Below are 14,593 nucleotides of genomic sequence, written 5' to 3'. Positions count from 1 at the left end.
AGCTGTCACCCCATTCTCCAGGATCTTCTCCATTCCTGCAGCTTGCAAAGCATTTATAGGGAGATATTTTTCAGCTGGGGCCTCAGTGATAACAAATACAGGATGTGTTTTAATGTGCATGGTTTGCACATTAATACCCAAATGCAAATGCCTCCCATTAGGGCACCCATTAGGCAACTTCATAATCTCACCAGCCACTAACACTTCCACCTTTACTTCTTCATACTGTACCAGTTATCTCTCTCACCTCTGCCCCAGGGAGTGATAATTTATCTGTACTGCCCCACTTTCCTAACAAACTTTGTTACTGACAGCAGAGTACTTTCCCTTTCCACCCCTCTTCCTTCCCCACCTCTTCAAAATGCTCCTACCCTACTTAAGGTATTTTTTTCTTTCCAAACTAAAGAAAACCAAATTATAAACCCGAGGTAAAAAACCATGGTCTGATCACAAAAGATAGATAAAGGGTGGGAGAGAAAACAGGAAGTCAAAGTCATTTTCCCAAGGATAGCAATGAAGCTAGGAAAAGAAAGCAGGTCTCCTGGGAACACATCAGACTGCAGCCAATGAAGCCAGGAGAAGAAAGCAGGTCTCCTGGGAACACATCAGACTGCAGCCACCTGGGCTGAGCTGGCTGCTGGAGCACCCAGTTTTCCTGGCCTGACCTTGGAGCAGAGAGCAGCAGCTGCAGCTGCTGTTTTATTCCAGCAGCGGCTGTGCAGTCACCAAGGGGCACAGCAAGCACTGAGACCTCGCTGGCAGCTGGTCAGCGCTGGGCTCTGGCTTCCAGAGTGGAGGATGGAAGAGATGTTGGGGCTTGGACAGAAGATTCACAGAGAAAGTATTATTAGAAGGGTCACTTAGTACAGGAAGTGATGGTGCTAAATGGTTGTGGTCATTGCTTTTGATAACAGCCTCTATTTGGCTGCTCATGAGGAATGAGCAGCATTTCTCTGGAGGCAGCCTGTCAAGACATGTATAGTATGCCCATGATATGGAATGCTGTGTTTACACTGGAGCCAGGTTCTCCTGCCCCACACAAGCAGTGAAGTGAGTCCCAAGTGTTCAGCCAGGAGATTGCCACAGATTGTATCCTGTGGGCAAAGGTTTGCCCTGCAAGATTGTCTGCCTGCTGTTCACGGGAGCAATGTTCAGCACTTAGGTGCAATAAAGCTGATATATTCACGCCTGTTTATGATCAGTGCTTAGATCTCTGCTTTGTTCAGTCGACAGTCCTGTGTTTAACATAGGCCTGAAAAGGTCAGAGTCCACCAAGCCCTTCCTTCAGCTTGCCAGCGTTTAAAAAGCAACTTGTGGCTGTCAGGCAAGAGGAAAGGAGAGGTCACCAGAGCACATGGCTCTTCTGGTGGGACTGTGCCCTTGCTGGCACAGAGCAGGCTGTTGGAGTAGAGGGGCTGGGGACAGCTTTGTTACAGCTGCAATGTGCCTTCTGATGCTTCCTCTGACTTGTTTTCTGCACTTCCTTCAGCTGAAGAGCTGCTCTCCCCTCTGTGCGTATGTTTGGGTAGGCTGAGGTGTTACAATCCCTGCTGCCATTAGCATACACATTCCTTCTTGTTTGTCACATTGGACTTATATCTTCCAAAGCACTTCTGTGGGACTCCTATGTCATTGTGAAGAGAGTTTGTTTCATGCAGAAATTCTGTAAGACATTTTGATCCTCAATAGGCAAGGCAGGAATACTTTTTCATGGTTAGGCATGAACTACAGGTTGCCCCCTGTGTTCCAAAGTAAAGAAGTGAGCAGGAGTTAAGTGAAGAGACTAAAGCCTTTGAGATTTATGTTCAAGCACTCATACTCGTGGTAACACAGGGCAGAGAATTTCTGCAGCTCCTTATGTTGCTTGAAATGAATCATGTTTTCTAGAGAACTAGATTTAAAAACTTCAGGCTTGAAGATATTTTAGTGTTTAATTACCCAAGAAAAAATGCCTTTGGGAGATTAAAAATATCCCCAAAGGATGATAATTCTGTATGCACAGTAAATTTCTGAGATTCAGCAGTTAGTTAATTCTTACTATGTGCTGCTTTTTTTCTGTGAGACTGTAAGATCACGTGCCAGCATATTCTGTTCCCTCCTTCTCAGGGGATTCCCACTGTTTAGACAAGCAGCTCATGCTCATTCAGGGGAAAAATAAATTCCACTGCTCCCAAAGAAATGAGCAGGGACAATTGCAAGAGTTTCCTTGAAGAATTATTCTGCTTAGATTTTGCCCAGAGGGACATCCTGCAACATTTTAAGCTCAATGCAGTAGTTTTTAGTGCATAAAATTACTGAAATTTAGACTCATGGAGAGGAGAGGAAGGATAGAAATGAGAAAGGAGGATTTTGGTATCAATGTAGGAGAAAAAGTAGATGGTAGCAGTCTACTGAGACTGTAGCAGTACTGAGAGTCTGTCATGAGAGCAGGAGAAAGGACAGATTTAATTTCAGATTTCATTGATATATAGGGGAAAGAGCAGCTATGTGGAAAACAGAATATTTCAAGCAAGACTAGTAGGCAAGGAAAAAAAGCAAAAATAGTCTGAAGGAAATAAATAGTAATGGTACCACTGGGAAAAGAGATGTGGGCAAATGGAATGACTATTGTATGAGGTGATTGGCTGTTCTAGTAGAAAACAATGGCAAAAAAGGCAGAACAGAATATTTTTTCTAATACTATTTCTGTCAAGTAATAGACTCCTGTATTGAGATTGTTCTGAAACCCCCAATTTATCTTCCCCATTATTGCACACCTGAAGTTATTTTCATGATTGTGTTTCTTCAAATAATTTCATTGACTTTTTTTAAAAGTTTTTTTTTTTTTAAGGCTCACATCTAAAATGCTTTTGCAGTAATGATGTTTGGATGAAGATGCCAGAGATTTACAGCCAGAACCTCTTGCTTGTGCATTCTCAATGATCCCCATATGATGTCATCTTTCTAGAACAAGTGTCATCAATATTCTTTTTCTTAAGAGGTTATGTCTGAATGTTAATAGCAGTTTTGCTTGAATATTGATTTGTCCCACTACCTTGTCATCTAAGCAGAGTCTAATACAAAGTAATTCTGACTTTCTGTTGTCTATTCAGCCAGCTTTTCTTGCCTTCTTTATGATTCTGGCAGCAGTTGAAGTTATTTTGCAGCAGTAAGCTGTGTAACTCACAGGAGTCATCAAGCCAAAAATGAGTTTCTCAGTCTACAGGTTCAGGCTCTTAAATGAAATTCATCCTCAGGTAGGGAGAATTGTAGTTTGCTAGTGTCTTTGGCAGTAGGATATTCTGGCCACATAATTAAAAAACACAAAGTTCTGACTTTAGCTGGGTGTAGTGAACTGACAAGGAATGAAAGTGAAAAGATAATTGTTGATGAACTTACATACAACAGGGAGATTCACGAACAATTTTGAGAAAAGCTCAAAAAGAACAAGGTTGAACATTGCAAGGAGGTGAATTGATCACTCTAGTACAGGTTAAAAATGTATTTTAAAGTTGCTGTGATTCTAATGCACATGTAGGCCATCCTGGATGTCCCATTGCTCCGATGGTAGGAAGGCATTTGGCTTTCAGCCTTTTGCCTCACAGCTTACCCAGGATCTGTGGTATTTTCTGTAACCACATACTTGAGTATGTGGCATTGGCTTTCTGCTGTAGCTGACGTTTAGCTAAAATTAAACTGTCTTCAGACTAGTAAACATCAATCTTAATTCTCTTTGCTTGTCTGGTCTCTGGATAACAAAAAATCTTGTGCCATATGTAATCTATCCTCCATCTTACCCTGTCCTTCCTTTTTAATCTCCCCATTTTCATCTGTGATCCTTCAGATTTCCTGACCTGATTTGTACAGTCCTCTTTCTCTGGTCTGCAGTGTGGGCTCTGGGCTGTTCCTTTTGCCAGTGGCACATACACCCTCATGCTTGCATTCCTGCTGCACCAATCTGTCCCCAGTTCCCATTCAGAAAAGATGAATTCCAGAGCTGTAGAGGCACACAATGTCCTCTGAAAATGAACCTACAGGTTCCAAGAAAACTCCACCCAGCTACTTTCCAGATTGGAGTCTGCATGCTATAAACAAAGTTTTGGAAAATGTCAAATTCTAGTTTCTATCAAATATACGTGTCCAGTCTCATAAGCTAACCTGATTTACAAAGCTGTCATAAGAAAGGCCAGGGATGCCTCTAGTGGCTTTAAGACCTTTGCCCTGAAGATGGGAGGTTGCAGGAATTATTTTAACTTCATTTTTTGTTATCTTTGTTTTACACTATTGAAAATGGCAGGTCTGTTTTTATTTTCCAAAGGAAAACACACAACTTCAGGAAAATTATTTTCTTAGATGCCTTCAGCCTGATGCATTAATATAGCAAAGCTGTATAATAGGTAAAATGGGGTTATAAACAGAAATTTGGCCTTGACTGAAGGCAGTAATACTTACATACTAGTTGTGTAGGTTTATGGTGATCTTGCTGAAGTCATATTATAAATTTCTTAGAACTGAGATTTGTAAAAAGCTGTAAAATGAAAAGAAGATGGTGTTCAATTTAAATAATTATCTTAGGTGACATAGCTGTGAGATAACATGTTTTAAACATGTTAAAATTTGCCTGTGCTGTGTAATTTATTGTCTAAGCAGATCTGACAGATTAAGTTTAAAAGCCATGATAAATAGTGTATATTAAATTAGCTTTGAAACATATCCATTTTGATAGTTTCTCTTTTGACAGAATAAGTCTTTAAAAAAAATTGTGGCATTTTTGTCCAAAACTTCCTCCTTTTAGTTTTTTTCTCTATGAAAGCATCATTAAAAGTCTAACACCTTATTTTAAATTAATTTACTTTCTTTTATTATTTTTCAAATATCAAAGCAGAAATGTTAAACTGGTGTAAATATCTATTTGTGGACTATAAAACTATTCTGCAAGGTGTCCTCAAGACCACATCTGCCGTACTCAGGCCAGTGGATTCTCAGTTTGGTAAAGTGAGAGCAGCTCTTCACCTCTGCTGGTTTTCACACGTCCACTGGCCCTGTCGCTATTGACAGCTTAAAAAAAGAGCTCAGCCTGTGATCCATCCTGCAAGCAGCCAGCACCAAACCTTCTCAGGTTTGACAAAGCAGCCCAGCCCATGATCCATCCTGCAAGCAGCCAGCACCAAACCTCCCCTGAGATCCATCCCAGCCAGAGGCAGCTCCTTAGATTCCAAGCCGACCCCAGCCAGTGGACACTGATTCATTCTGCCTGAAGATAGTGCCTGGAAAGTCTTGCATCTCTCTCCCTTGACTGTAACAACCAGTTTGTACTTGGCACTTCGCTTTCCATGGGCAAAGTGGGGTGTGGAGAGCCCTCCCTCCCTTTTGTGTTCCACAATTGTGGGTAATGGATCTGAGCACTGGCAGAAATGTGTGCGTGCCCCGTGCCGGCGGCCACAGGAAGTTGTGAGCTCTCTGCTAAGTAGATTAGAAACTGCAACCACGTCCTGAAGTTTTATAAACTTCTTACTCAGTTCTTCTCTGTGAAACATTTCCACTTAGTCATTCAGCACAAATGATTGATCAGAAACATTCCTCTAATGTAAATCAGCCTTATCATGTTTAAACACAAATAAAACTTCCACCATCCAGGATGTTATGCATACTGGGAGTGGGAGGGATGCAAACAGCTGGAAGCATTCCCTGTTTACTGAATCCATATTGCCATAGTGCTGCTTTGCACATTTGGAGAATTGCTGTGCAGAAGGAGCAGTTCACAAAGAGTTTAAAATTGCTTGGCCTTAAGAGCACATGATTTGCTTTTCATTTCATGCTTTGATTTCAGTCCTCTGTTTGGGCTAAAAATAAGGAGACAGAAATGCTAAGTATACTGGCATTTTATTTATTCCACTAATTTCACTACCATCTTATAGTAGAGAACACCTTCCCACCAACTACTTGTTTCACATTTCAGAGCGTTCTTTTATGCTGCTGGGAGATGTATTTTCTGCCTTTGAAAGTACCATAAAAGTACAGAGAACTGACTCAAGCTGACTCATGGTTGGGGCAGATGATGCTTACAGCTCAGCTGATTCTGGATAGCATTGCAGGTTATTTATGCAACATGCTTAAGGCTTTCAAGTGACTTGCTTGTTCTTCCTTATTTAAAATTTAATTTTATACCAGGCAAGCCGTAAGTATTTATGTAACAATTTTATCTGCTGCACCTCATCCTTTTACTGGAGGTAAACTGAATACAAGTGCTGTAATTTTTGTTTGGAGGCATTTTTATTTTTGGTTGGGAAAGGAAGGGACTGAAGTGAAAATGAAGGTTGTCATTCTTGTTGTCTGGACATTTTTGCTTTAGTCATACTTTCAGCCTTGACTTCTAAGTGCAAACAGGAACTTGAGTCACTTGTGGGAAAAGGTGCAGACTTGTTTGTGACACTTCACCTGCAGGAGAAGGTTTGTCCTTTGCTCTTATTCAGTTGTTGAAGTAAAACCAAATGACACAGCACTGATAAATCCATAAACTGAACTACTTGTATCACCCTACTTTCTTTATCTTACTGGACTTACTGTCTTCAGAGTACTGTGGTATTTCTGGAAATAAGCTTTTTTTCCTGGAATACAGAAAATTCGATTTAAAACTTTAAAAGACATATTTTTGTCACTAGGTAATTTTTATAATTTTTTCTTCTCACAGAAGTAATTGAATCACCTAGTAAAAGAAATACTCAGTTATGAGATAATTTAAGTCTAAAAGAAAAACCCAGGGTGGTTGTATTAAATGTCTTGCTGTATGACAGAGGAGAACTCATCCACCAACCTACACAATATGAAGTTAATTTCATAGAGGAGTTAATTGCCAGTTTACTCACATGGCACTCTCTTGTGGAATATATTTAGGGTTTCATATCCTTACACGGATATCTATCACTTATAGTGATAGAGTATCCCCTCAATGATACAGAGTGCTTTCCTGGCTGAGCAAGAAATGTGAATTCTGGTGTCTGGCTCCTTAAATTTTAGATGTCACATGCTGTCATGTTCTTTTCTTTCCAGTACTGGTAAATAACAGACAAAAAATTTATATGGTTACATTTCTTGAAGTGAGGGAAAAGAGGTAGATTAGTTATTGTGTAAGTGGAATCTGAATCTTGATCTATTTATGTCTATGCATACCCATAGATGCATATACATATGTGTGTATGTATGTGATTTATAAAGGTTTTTCTCTTCTGCACTAAAAATCTTCTTTTAAACTGTATCAGAGTGGTAGCTCTCCATACTGTCTGGTTTTAATACTGATTGAGAACATTTAAATAACTCATCTAGATGAAGTAGCTATTTACTGATTTCTTAAAACTTTATAGGCTAAATTTTATGGGCTAAATTCAGGATAAAAATAGTTCTGCTTTTGATTTCTTTAGCAGTGTTATTGCAACATTCTCTGAGAAGAGTAACAAGTTTCTTATTAGCATTTAAGTTCCCATGTTTCATACCCCCACTGGTGTACCTGTTTGTTCTAGAAATAAGAAAGATTTGTCACTCTTTATTTTGGATATTTTGGATTTTGTCACTCTTTATTTTGGAACTATGCTGCTATATGACCCTGAGATGCCGCTACTGCTCATGACTTTTCTAGGGAAAGCATGAACCTTAGTGAGCACGTGAGTTCATGAGAAACTAGTGAAGCCTCTTTTGCTAACTGCTTGGATCTTTATGGTTTGCTTGCTTTTTAAATGAGCTATGGCAACATTTCAATTTGATATCAAAATTCATTGTGCAACTAAACTGTTCTTCCTTTCTCCTGTAGGGTGTTTGGGCAGCAGCATGCAGACTGCAGTGCTTATGGTGGCTGCACGCTGTTCCTGAGAGCGTGAAGGATGGTGCTGTGCTGCTGGCATGGCTCAGCAGCCCTGGGTTTGTGCCATTTGCTTCATATTAGGCCCCTGGCTTGAGATATCTCAGCGAGGAAATGGCCCCTGGTAACTGCCAGAGCTTTTTGTTTCACAACCCTTTTTCTACTGGTGCCTCAATTCCCCACCCCAGGTCGGCCTCCCGACAAACCTCATCCCAGGCTGCTGCTGTCAGCCTTGCTGCTGCTCTAAACATTGTGCCTGTCCTTGAGTGTTTTTCCAGATGCTCAGCTGCTGCTGTACTTTTGGCTACTGGTGTTGCTGGCCAACCCCACTTCAAAATACATTCTTCTGTTAAAAATATTTCTCAGGCAACCAAAAATATTCATGTCTCATCTATTTCTGCATTTGCTAGAGATCCACTAATGGGGTCCAAACATTATGGGCCACACATAGATCCAACAGTTGCTAGTGATGAGATGAAAAACCTTTCATGTTTCCATGTTAACTGTGATAAAAAATGAGCCAGTGGTGTAAAAATGTAATTTGGCTGTGCAAAATTGAGATACTGCATATATATCACTTTCTAATATACTACCACCCACTGGACATTATTATTCAAACATGCAAATTCGGGTAACCCAAAAGAAAAGCCTGACCACCTGTTCTCTGTGGCCTCCTTATTCTATTGTTCCACCATCCTTTGAAAATTATTTTGTTGAAAACACTTTCACGAGCTGGCTGGCTGTTTTCCTGGAAAATAGCTTCTGAATAAATAATAGGATGTGGTGGAAACTCCATGGAAACCGCGGGGTTGACAGCTCTGATTCCAGCTGTTGTCCTCATCCACATCTCCATTGCAACCAGTGGATCTATTAAAGTGTAAATCTTGTGGTTTCCTTCCTGACAGACTTCCAAGCTTTTTCCTTCACATTTCTACTGTGTGGACAATTTTCATTAGGTCTTTTACAAGTCCACAAACTTTATCCAGAAGGGATGGCCATTAGTAATTACCAATTTGGTTGCAATAGTTTGGTAAACCTGTTATTCTAGCGTCCATTGGCCTCATAGACTCATTTAAATTGCCATACTAGAAAGGGAAATTAGTCAAAATCAAGAATGGTTTTGATGTTTGCAAGATATCCTGTGCAGCTCTTTTTGCAAATGATGGGCTCATTTTATTCTGAGCTCCTACATCTAGAGTTCACTGTGAGGTTTGGTGTCTTAGTCAGAGTATGTATTAATATAATACCAATATAAAGAAAAAAGAAGAGAAATGTGAGTGCTTCAGAACAATTCTATTTCACATGACAAACCTGATTTTTTTCTACTACCTTAAATACATTATTCTGTGTTATATTTTGTTTTGAGTTTCTATTTTCATAACATAGAACTAGTTTCTTATTTTTTATGTTCCTCAGTTCTATAGACAGTGAGAAAAAATAACACCCTGAAGGTCCTGGCAGAGTCTTCTGAAGATATAAACTGTACAATAGGTGTGGTGTGCTTTTCCTCTGGGTAATGATTCTGCAAGGCAGGGCAGCATTGCTTCATGTGGGATTGTCTCATTTTAAGACTGTTAAAAGAGTGGCTACAGTATGATCTCTTTTCCCACTAAATATTGCCAAAATATTTTTAAAACAGGATTTCATTAAAACAGGTCAGACTTTGTCACACACAAATAATTAGGGAAAAAAGGCAGGAACTTTTTGAAAAGAAATAAAAGTACTTGAGTTAAGTATACAAAAACGCTAATCTTCCACTGGAGAATAGGGAAAAGGCATGGCTGGCATGGACTGTCCTCAGTCTGTTGTTTTCTTGAGCAAGAAGAAAGGAATGATGTTTCTCCCATAGTTTTCTAATAAAACTATGAAAGAAAATTGAAATAGTACCAACAGACCTGAAACTCTAGTATTTTTCTTCATTGCTGCATTAAATTGAGTCCAATAATGGAGAAATGTACTTCAGGGCTGAGCATCAACTGAGTTTACTGCAACTTATTAAAAAGAAGACTTTTCATTTGCAATGCATCTATATTAAAAAACAAACACACAAACAAAAAAAAGGACAGCTCAGAGCTGTACCTGATCTCAGGGCTGTAAAGTTCTGCTGCCTCTGGTGTTGTCCAGCCCACATCTGCTGGGCTTCCTCAGAAATTCCTGCCAAGTAAGAGATATTCCAGACAGACCATTTTGCATTCAACAGTGCAGATTTTTTTTTTTTGACAAAACTTGGTTGCAGAAGTGATCTTATATAAATAGCTCTGTCTTTGGCTATGGCACCAAGCATGGAGATAGGACATACTACCTTGTAGTGTGACCTTGGACTAGTTTTATCTTAAATAATAATTTTAATGGAGCTTGTAAGCAGAGTTTCACTTTTCTGAGCCTTCATAAAATTTGTGATGCAGGTGTCAGCTTGCTGGAACTTGCTGGCATCCTTTCTCTGGCAGGAGTAGGAACAGGAACTGTGACCCTGGGCCAGATGGCTCTGTAGCAGGACTTTGAGGGAAGTGACAGTGCCTGCTTGCTCTGGTTCTTCCCAAGGCTATTGGTCATTGCTGGACACACAAAATTGATCAAGTGGCTGTGCTATGGCCATTCTTACTTTTTAGTGTACAAGGTGTGCAAGCCTTACTGAGGCCTTTTCTGCTGTTGAGCAATAAAGTATTCCCTCTTCCTGTAGACTTGCTTCCAAATACATTTTTTGCTGCTTAGCACGACCTCAGCTGATTTTGGAGCCTTTGTGTCTGTGAGGGCATTTGACAGATTTCTCTCATGTGCACTTAATTTTCTGAAGAAATTTCTGTCTCTCTGCTGAGTTTTTTTTCAATCTATGTAAGGAAATTAAACAATCTAAATATGCAGAATTTCATTGGCAAGTGGAGGGAGGAGGATTAACCTCTACAAGTATTCAAAGGACACTGAGATCAAGGAAGGAGAGGAATTTGTTAGGAGTATCCAAGACTTTATTCTAGACTCAAGAATAACTAAAACCAGAGCAAAAATGTATTTTTGGACAAGTACAAGGAAAAAACCTCCAAGGTTTACTGCTTTGTGGACAAGGCTCCAGAAATAAAACTCTTTTGTCTCATCATTTATAAAGTTCTCTGGAATTCTGTGGAGAGAAGCATGCAGTAGAAGGATGGAAAAGGTGACCCAAGAGTCATGATTGAAGTTCTCTAGGAAGAAACAAATTTGTTATTGGTGTCATTTATATGATGGCAGTCTACAGAGAGAAAATAAGACTAAAGGAAAAGACTCACCCATGCCCTGAGAGAATTGTAGGCTAAAGCTCTGATCTGCCATTGGGTCTGTAGAGATGAACCCTGGAGACACAGGGCTGTGGAATTCCAGTGCCTGGAGGGCTCTGCAGAGCCTCTTATTTGGCTGCAGAGTAAGATCTGTGCCAAGAGACCCAGCTTCAGCTTGTATGCCCTGAGTGTGCAGGTAGCGCCATCCTGGGTGTTCAGCTGTTTGATCTGGAGCTCTGGGAGACTTAATTGCTGATGAAAATCACCCATCTGCTTCATCTTTCCTATTCAATGTCTCTGTTCTGTTCTAAAAAGTGGCAGAGATGTCTCTTTGCTGGTAAAAGAGAATCCCAGCAGTTCCAGAGAGTGCTCCCCAGCCCAGGATCAGCTACACAAGTTGCTGGTGCGTGTTCAGACATCCTTACATGATACTAGAATGGACTTGTCTGCCTGACTAATCTGATCTGTGAGTAGAGAAGAAACTGCCCTTCCCCTTAATTTTTTCAAGTAACTTGTCTGAAAATGGTTGGCTCTTGAATGTGTTTTGGTTTGGCCTCCAAGTCCCTTTCTAGGAAAATGAGAAGCTTTTGCAAACCAGATGATTACAGGACAATGCAAAACAAGATCCAAACCTATGTTTGTTGTCTTGTTATGGGACTTATGTACAGGAGCTGTACAGAAAACAGCTTAGGGGCCCTTTATTTTCGTTTTGGACATTTATTTTCTCATGTACAAAAAACATTGGCTTTCTATTTTTAAAAATTGTAACTGGAATATATCAACCCTCTAACTTAGGGAATGCATTTGAAATTACACAAAGTCTGCACTGTTGAGATGAAGGTATGAGACTAGTGGCAATCTCTGTACTGCTTTCTGAGGCAGTGTTACATGACTTTTAGTACATTAGACATTCGATTTTTTTCACTTAGGGATCAGAAATGCACGCAGTGTTGGAAATGCAGCCACGCCATAAAATTATCTATTTTTAAGACATGACATTGTATCTAATGAAGCCTTCTCAAGACCTGCACTCACAGCTGTACTCCTCAGTTACTCATTAAACCCACCTTAGAGCCTGTGCATACAGAAGGACATATTTTCTTCCCTGTTTCCATATCTTCACATCTCTGTCTTTCTTACTTGCTTTTCTATTTTTCTTGCACATCAGTTCCTCCATCATCTGTTCAGTTCAGTGCATTCTCCCAGCTTGAGTGGAAAAATTTTGAAAATCCTGGAGGAGGCTTACAGGATGGAAGCAGCAGGAAATAAGGATGCAGAAACAAAAAGGATGCTCTTGCTCATTAAATGGTGTGGCACTCTTGGTAAGAGGGGAAAAAATGTGGTGAAGAGGGAAAGAGTGTACGTGCTTAAAATCCAGCCTGAATTGGGGCCATTCCTCTTCTGCTTCTTCCTAGCTTCTGCCTTGCTGAACTGAGGACTTTGGCCTTTATCCCTAGTTAATGGGCAGGAGAAACACAAACCCCCATGAAGCTAGCCTAAACCAAAAAGGATGTGTATAATATGCTAATTTTTGAGGGACATCAAGTAGCAACCTTTGAACTGAAGTTTACTCCAGTAAACAAGACAAGAACCTGAGTTCTGAGAGTGGATTGTGAGAGTAAATATTTCTGCTTGAAATATTTTTTACATTCCAGAAATAGCTGGTGTTTTATATGAGCTGTAGATATGCAACCCATTCTAAATCAGTATAATTTTCCTTTCAAAATGTAGTTTTTATCCCTCTTCTAAATCTTTAACAAATATTTTCAATAAGACTTTAACAATTTTCCTGTTGGACAGGTACTGTTCTTTCTTTCAGCTCATAATTATTTTACTCAGAATTATTTTGGTTTTCATCACCAGCTACTATGAGTATTCTGTCTTTTGCTTGCTGCTGTAACTGGTGTTAAATGAATAGTGATCTGAACTGTCTTCCAGTAGAAATTAGCTTAGTTACTGATGGCTCTCTAGCAATGGCCAAATGCAACACGGAAAGGTTTGCAGTAGGCGTCTAGGAAGGCTGGGAAGGCTCTGTGGTTAACTGGAGATGAGCTCTGTGGTGTCATGGTTATGTTCCTTGTAATATCTGAAGTAGCTGGGGAAGAGCTTGTTTATGCATTTCTGCACATCAGCCAAATTTACTGCAGCGTGTGTCGCATCAAAGCTACAGTCGAGTTTCGGGGGTTTCTTCAAGCCAAATACCATTTAAGATATCATAGTTACTGTTTCAAATGCTTCCTGAAATCAAGTTGATGCTGATTATATCCATGAAATTGTTTTCTTTTTTTATAGTAAGAAACAAAGTGTCTTTGTTTGTCAGATGTAACCCCTTTTTATAACCCAGTTCTTCCATTGTCTAGACCCTATTACTGATAGCTTCTATTAGTGGCGTAAATTGTCTCTAATTTGGAATTCAGAGTGGACAAGCTGTCAGTATTTCTATCTTACCCTTTAGAAAAACAAGTCACTTTTCTGATCAGCTTTTGAGTGTGAAAGATTCCCTCATAAACCACGTTTAATTCTATTCTGTATTGCTCTTTTTCACTCCAAACAGTAATGATCACATAAAATGGCAACACAGAAGACCTGTTTACCTCTCACCAATCACCGAAGACTTCATGTTTGTGCGGCCATAATATCAAATTTAATGGGTCCGTGGATATGTCAGTGAAAGAGATGCATAATGTGAGAAGTAAGATACTGTAATTCTTTACTCAGCCCAGCTTTGTGCTCAAACAACTGACCTGATGGGGCACTGAAAGGACTTCTTTCACACACTTGTCCCCCATTGTGTTCCGCAGGGGCCTTCACAGCATTAGAAGTATCTGACACAATTCCTGCTTTGTAGCAGTCCTGCTTACACCACGTTGGGTCCAAAGTAGCTGAAATACTGAGTCTCTTATAGTGAAAGAGTCTCTTTATTCATAGACTGTGAAGCCATAAGGGATCCTTGAGATCAAACTAGATGATCTCCTACATAACACAAGCCTTGCATAAATGCCTATTTGAATAAAGCATATCTTTCAGAGAGCTTTTCACTTTTTGCTTGAAAGCCTCAGCTGATGAGGAATCCACCACAACCAGCTCTTGCATGCTCTTTTACTGTTTGCAATTTACAGCCTGAAGTCTGTTGCCAGTGTACAGCCTAGATCACACTGCTTCTGTTTCCAATCTGCTCTTTTTTCCTCTGGACTGTGACCAACTCACATTTTTCACTTTTTCTTGCACAGTAGATAGAACAAAATGTAGACTAGAATAATACCATATGTTTAGAGAAAAAATGTTAGTTAAAATACTAACATCCAATTTCTCTGTAGTTTTATTACAATATATGCTACTAAGTTCCTACTGTCAATTTCCAAGATTTACCATAGAATGTTAATGAGAAATATTTAGGTGTGTATGTGTTACAGATGCAGGTAAACCCCAAGGGCATTTTCAGACAGGCTGGTAGAAATTTGGCTGAGAGACCTCAATGTCTGTAGAGGAATGCCTTTGGAAAGTAACATCTCAG

The sequence above is a fragment of the Camarhynchus parvulus genome, chromosome 2, assembly GCF_901933205.1.
Source record: "Camarhynchus parvulus chromosome 2, STF_HiC, whole genome shotgun sequence".
In the NCBI taxonomy this organism is placed as follows: Eukaryota; Metazoa; Chordata; class Aves; order Passeriformes; family Thraupidae; genus Camarhynchus; species Camarhynchus parvulus.
This window is presented reverse-complemented; position numbering follows the sequence as displayed.